The sequence below is a fragment of the Pteropus alecto genome, unplaced genomic scaffold (assembly GCF_000325575.1).
Source record: "Pteropus alecto unplaced genomic scaffold, ASM32557v1 scaffold78, whole genome shotgun sequence".
In the NCBI taxonomy this organism is placed as follows: Eukaryota; Metazoa; Chordata; class Mammalia; order Chiroptera; family Pteropodidae; genus Pteropus; species Pteropus alecto.
In genome coordinates this window covers 12,061,074-12,067,732 of record NW_006443124.1, presented here as the reverse complement: position 1 = coordinate 12,067,732, position 6,659 = coordinate 12,061,074, and the positions used below count along the sequence as shown (strand labels likewise).

The 6,659-nt window shown below is 37.9% G+C and overlaps 1 protein-coding gene across 2 annotated transcripts in view; it reads left to right on the top strand.

Moving 5' to 3' along the window:
- The window catches only part of CDC42SE2 (CDC42 small effector 2), a 35,110-nt gene that overhangs the window by 429 nt on the left and 28,022 nt on the right, over positions 1 to 6,659 (top strand). The window lies entirely within an intron of this gene.

The following is a 6,659-nucleotide window of genomic DNA, read 5'->3' as shown; positions in this document are numbered from 1 at the left end:
GGTATCCCAGAGAGTAGTTCAGTGGAACTCTGAACATCTGGTTTTAAAAAAAAGGAAAATGAATATTTTTTGAGTAAATACTATGTGTCAAGAACTGTGCTAGACCATTGTACAGGACTGAGCAATTGTGCTCTTCTACCAAGTAGATGGCTTCTGGAGGGACAGTGCTAGGACATAGATAACCCGAGGTCAGACAACTCCGTCAGCCTTGGGAATTCATGGACAGAAGATGGGGCTGCCAGATCGTGCTCACATCCTTTTTGATTTATCATCTCGTTTTCCTCACAGCAGCCCTTATCCTTATTTTTCGGTTGAAATAGATTCTATTTGCCTAAAGTTAGGTAGATAGTAAGTGGTCTTAGCTAACTTCTTTTTGGTACATGCCTCACTTTTTTGTGTCTTCTAAACTATGCGTGTATTATTACCACTACCAAAATCCTGCCCTCCAACCTCCAGTTGTCTGTTCTTCTTTTAAGATGCTTAGATCAATGTCACCACTATAAAATTTTTGCCAGCTGTCTACTGACTGAGCTAATACCTTGTCTGTATTCCCACCAGCTCTCTAGTTTATTTTTCTATTATAGCATGGAACTTCTTGCACAATGAATAATTTGCACAGTGAATACAGTCTCTTCTGCTACATTTTTAATTCTTTAGGGACCCTGACCATATTTAATTTGTATTTAAAGGATCAGATCTAATACCGTGGAGAATGTAGCTATACATGCTAGCTGGCTGGATGAATAAGTGAATTTGTATTTCATAATTTTGTTTACATTCATAACAACATAAAAGGAAAAATGAGGTGTAATCTTAAGGTCTTCTCGGGTCTTTTCTAAGCCTTTCCCTGAGCGTGCACCATCACTTTCTAATTTTCTCGTATATGCAATTGTTTCTGAATGTCCTGGTCTTTAACTCTGGCTCCCAAAAGGGGTAAAAATGAAAAATGAAGTGTCAGGGGGGAAGAAAAGGATTGGTGTTGGCTTTTTAAATCCCTTGGAAATCACTGCAGCCAGAGGGGGAGGGGCCTGCAACAGTGTGAGAGGTGCGCCTCTTACTCTGCTCCCCTGTGGTCAGAAGCAGAGATATTTGGAGGACTGGGTCCTTTTGCCCACTCTGGCTCCCGCAGGCTACCTGTGTGCAAGCTGCTCTAGCAGTACAGGTAAGGATGGTGGATGGGTAGCTACTAACTATACTCGGAACTGAAATGGGCTGATATTAACTGCAGTTTACCTTCCAAGTCTTCCCTGGAAGGTACAAGCCTTGAACAGACTCCAGAGTTCCAAAATAGTTACATGTGACAGATTTCTCCCTTGCAGTCGTTGGGGTTAGGGATGCAGTTTTCTGGTGCTATTTATTCTACCATCTTCCTTTTTATTGCTTTCACGATTTTGGTTTTTACATTTAGCTCTTTGAGCCATGGAGTATGGAAGATTGATTTGTGTGGTGTGAGGTAGGGTTCTAACTACTCTTTCATGCTAATCAGCTATCTAAAGACAGTTTATTAAATAGACAATCTTTTTTATTAGTGATTTGAAATGTCATCTTTATTATATACTACATTTTCATTTATTTAAGAGTCATTTCTGAAATTCTTCTTTTGGCATATTTTACACATATGCCACTACCATACACAATTAGAACACTAATTGCTGCAGTTACTTAGTGTATGTACTGTTTTATGGAAGAAATCTCTTTAGTAGATCTTTTCAACTGTATTACTAATGTCTTATTTTTTAAGCTGAATTGTTATTATATGGGTCCTTTTTATGTTTTTCTTCATGTTTTTTTCTTTGAGATAGTTCATAATGCATATTTGTAATTTTATAGGTGTTAACTTTAGGATTGCATTATTTTAGAGTGTGATTGAGTGAAAGTTGACATCTTTAAAATTCTGTGTAATCCCATTGAGAAACATGGCCTGTCTTTATTTCTGTAGACCTTTTTATATTCTAGTAATTTAGTAAAGCTTAAAAAGTTTATCATGTAAGTATTGCACATTTCTTATTAAATTTGTTCCAGATATCTTATCAATTTTTATTACTATTCTGAATGAAATTCTGTTTTTACATTACATTTCTTAATTGGATTTTACCAGTATATAGGAAACTAATAATTGTTGTACACTATTTTTTTATCCAGACACCTTACTGAATACTATATTTTCTAAAAGCTCCAAATAGTGACTTTTTAAAGCCATTTTCTGATACATAAACCTTTTGTCCTTGATATCCTATGACATTGACCTCTAATAAAATGTTGAATAGTGTCAGTGATGGTTGAACATCCTTGCTTCTCTTGACTTTAAAGGGAAAGGTTCTAATTTACTTAAGCACAAAATATACATTTTAGTAAATGTATAGTTCCTATACATTTGTTATTTTGTGTATTTATTATTTATTATGTATTATCTATGACATTACCAAGGATTACATTTTCAGAAGTTTTTAAAGATTATGGAATACTTGAATCCTATTGCCATATTACTTTTAGCATGCCTTGCAATTTTTTGTTGAAAGTCAGGTGATAATACTGGGTAAAATTATAACTAAGGTAAATAGGCCTTTATTATGAGGCTTTATGTTTACCTGGTGAGGGGTTAGGCCATACTTTTGCTGTAGCTGTAGGTATCAGAGGATAAAATTCCCTTCAGTGTCCATGTTTTTGTTTTTGGGTTTCTGTAGAAACTTCCTAAATTCCCCTGTCACATAGGAGCCCTGTTGATGTGCTGGTGAGGTCGGGGGAAACTTCGTACACTGCTGAGTTGTTTCAGTCCCTTAGTGAGCTTGTGCCCCTGGGCTGTGACCTCCACAAGTGCTTGTGTTTTTTTTTTTGTTTGTTTGTTTTTTTTAACCACCTTAGTTGAAGCAACAAAGCCTACATGGAAGGCTAGTGCAGGCTAGGCCTGGATATTTCTCTTCCCCACAGCTGGTTTCTGGTAAAACCCCAGTCATTCAGGTTCCAATAAAATAGTTTCTCTTGAGGGTGGGCTTTGTTAAGAATAGAACACTTTGGCTTGTTTAAAAATGGCTACCTTTCCTGTCTCCTTGCTGAAGCACAAGGCGATTCTCTGATCTGGACTTTGAGAACATGGTAGGGTTCCTGGAGGCGAAACTCACAGAAATGTGGCGTCCGCCATAAGACTAGGCTCTCGTGGAGTGTTAACTCTTAAATTTGTCTACACTGATCCTCCAGCAATTCATCAGTTAGGGTTGAAGTTTTCCTACACTGGTCCTGGAAACCCGGAGCTTTCTACTCAAGGGTTTCCGCTCTGGTAAGTTGTGATTTTCCATATCTGCTTCTCCAGTTTTGGGGACAGTGTTTCTCTCTGTGATCTCAGTTCTCGAAAGAATCTAAGCAGAGTTGTTAGTTTTCACTGTGTTCAACTCTTTGTTGTTGTGTGGATGAGAGTGACATTTTCTAAGCTCTTATATGCCAGACTGCATGCAGACCAGAAGTCTTACTGCTTTCGAAGATTGATTTATTTATTGCTGGTATTCATACTGTATCCTATTCCAGTATGTGATATAAGTATATTCACCAGTGGCTAAAACAGAAAGACCTAGATTAGGAATTTAAATATCATGGCCTTGGAATTATAAATACAAGACATTGGAAATACATTTTCTGCTAATCAAAGGATAAGCAAGTTGAGTTTCTTGGTTTTTGTTTTTTGGTTTTTTTTTTTGCACATATAACATGTCAGTATTGTGTTATTGTTTAATAATACATATTGGGCATCTGATTTCTTAGTCTTTTTGACTTGCTGAGAAAAACGACACAAAGCTTAACAGGGCAGTGTGGTTACAACAGTTGAAGAATAGCTTGTTTGTTGGCCTCAGGAAAACACGTATAAAGGATGCACTAATTTCTGTTTACAGTCTGCAAAAACATCCGTGCAGATCTGTTAGTATCAGGAGTGCCTTATTTGAAAGCTGCTTGGTCATCTCTAAAGTTTTCTAAAGTATTTACTGAGATTAAGTGCTGCATGCCTTGTCTCCTACTCATTCTTTACCACCCCCTGCTCTTGTACATTCCATGTGTGAAAAAGGAACGGCCCAATATTGGGAAGAACGTAGAATGCATTTTTCTGTGTAGCAGCATAAGAATCATACTTTTTCTTCTTTCATTTTAGCACAGTACAATACAGAGTATAATAGGGCCCCAATTTTTTTGAGCCATGGTAATCTAAACCTTTTTAATTGATAAATGCTATCTATAGTTGCTGTTGCTAGATATAGCTAAGGCTGTGAATTTAAAACTTAATTTAAAAAAAATGAAAAGATTTGTCAGCTGTTTATGGGACCGTGAATCTTGACCTACTCATTGTTGTGCATTGGAGTGTTGGTGGGCTTCCTCCCCCCTAACCCCCAGCTTCCTGGAGGTATAATTGACATATAAAACACTGCCCATAATTAACATATACAGTCTGGTGAGTTTGGATATACGTATACACTCATGTTACCACTGCCACAATCAAGGTAATGAACTTCTAAGGTATCCTCAAAAACAGTAAATATTGATTTATAACCCCCCATTTAATGATTTGCCACACTATACTGATCATTTATTTGTCTCTGAAATGTGTTATTTTAATTAGACACATCAGTACAGTCACCATTAGTAGTGCATATAACAATGCTGGTGTCTCTGCATGGAGCCAGGTACTGTTGAAGTGACAGTGAGTGACACAGGTGTTTTTTTCTGCCATCATGGCTCTCACTGTAGTGGAGGAAGAGGTATTTAGTGAATGAATAAATGTGCATGATGGTGGTGATAGTAACTGCTGTGTGAAAAAAGCAAGTAGGAAAGGAAGATAGGAGAAATGGTGGTATTTGGGATGTACAGGGAAGGCTTCTCTGATGAAATGATATTGAAGGGAGTAAGGCTCGCAGATACCTAGCAAAGAGCATTTAAGTCAGAGGGCCTGGAGTGTGCAAGGGTTCTGGAAGTGCAAAGATGTATGCGTGAGAGGAACCTCAAGGCAAAGTGGCTGTGAGACAGAGGGACAGTGGTAGGAAATGAGGTCAGAGAGGTAGTAAAGAGTCAGGTCGTCTGTGGTCTTCCAGACCATGCAAAGACTTCAGATTTTATTCTTCATGAAATGGGAAGTCAGTGATAGTTTTGAGCGAAAATCTAAGTGAAAGAACATCCCCTTTTTCCCGTGGTTCGAATGTTACTGCAGGCCCCAACTGAGGGTTCACACTGACGCACAGTGCAGCCTGGGCCAGCGAGCCCCACGAGCCCCACCCTCCCCCTTCCTGCGCCCTCAGGCAGTTAGGGATTGCTAGAAGAGCAGAGAGTCCAAGAGCTCCATGGAAGCCGCTGCTATAGCCTGCAGGGATGAACCAGTGGTTTTCTGAAAGGTGTCTGGAGGACACCCAGCTGAGGGTATTCTGTGATTTTAGGGGATTTATTTAAAATGGAAGAGTGCTCCATGGGTACTATGCTACGTGACCTCACATGCAGGGATTTTATTTGGAACTTCCATTTTCAGGAATCACATCCCACACACCCTAAATGAGGTTCAAGTATAGTAGAAATGTCATCTTTTTTCCTTTCTCTGAAAACAAATGAGCGTGATCTTGATTTGTCTAATTTCACATAAAATTACATATATCCATAGTCATCTCAAAACACTTAGATGAATTTACTTAGTAAAAATGGAAATCTAGCCTTATCAATGGAGAAATGAAAAATATTCTTACTTTTTAGAAAGGCATTGCAAAGGACTGACTCAAATGTTTTAACCATGTTGCTAAACCTAGACATTCCTGACTATTTTATGCACTGGAACTGCCTGCCCTGCCTTAGGAGTGGCCACCATATACCCTCGGACAGCTGCTTTGGGGTGTGGTCATGGGGTTCCCTGTGCACTTAATATCTTGAGGAAAAAGTTGAAATTTGTATGAGCTTGAAGACAAACTAGAATGGCTCTTGGCATAAGGGTGGAATCAGAAGGGTTTTGGTGTTCCTATCCTGTGTTTTGTTCCCTTAACCAGTCAGGAAGAGCTGCTAAGTTAGTGTCCATAGCATTTTGAGTGAGTTCAAGTTGTGGAAGCGGGTAAGAAGGTAGTTGAAGGCCATTTGTATTCAGAAACTAGAATGCTTTTGTAAATTTGTAGATGTCAGAGAGGAAATACTTGCTTTAATGCTTTTCTTAAATTGATCTTTATTCAGTTTGGATTGGTACATTACTATATACCTCAGATGAAGCAAGTCATTTCTTAACAAGCCATATGATTGTTGCCATTTTTAGTTTCTTAAAATGTGACATCAGCAAAAATAGTAATTCAAAAGTAGGCATTAGTATAATGAATCCCATGTACTCTCAGCTTCAAATATCTGATCTTGTTCATCTCATTCCATGCACTTTCCCCTTTCTTGTATTATTTTAAAGCCAAATCCCAAGCATTATATCATTTTATCCAAAAATATGTCAGTATTTATCCCTGAAAGATGACTCTTATTTAACATAACCATAATGCCATTATCATACTAAATTATTAATAATTTAAGTTTGTTTTTTGTATAAGTGTAAGGCATAATAAGTAATTATGAAGAAAATATATTACAAAGCAAATATTACTCAAATTAAGAAATGGGGCATTGCCAGCACCCCAGAAGCCTCCCATTGTGCTTTATAGTCACATTCCTGC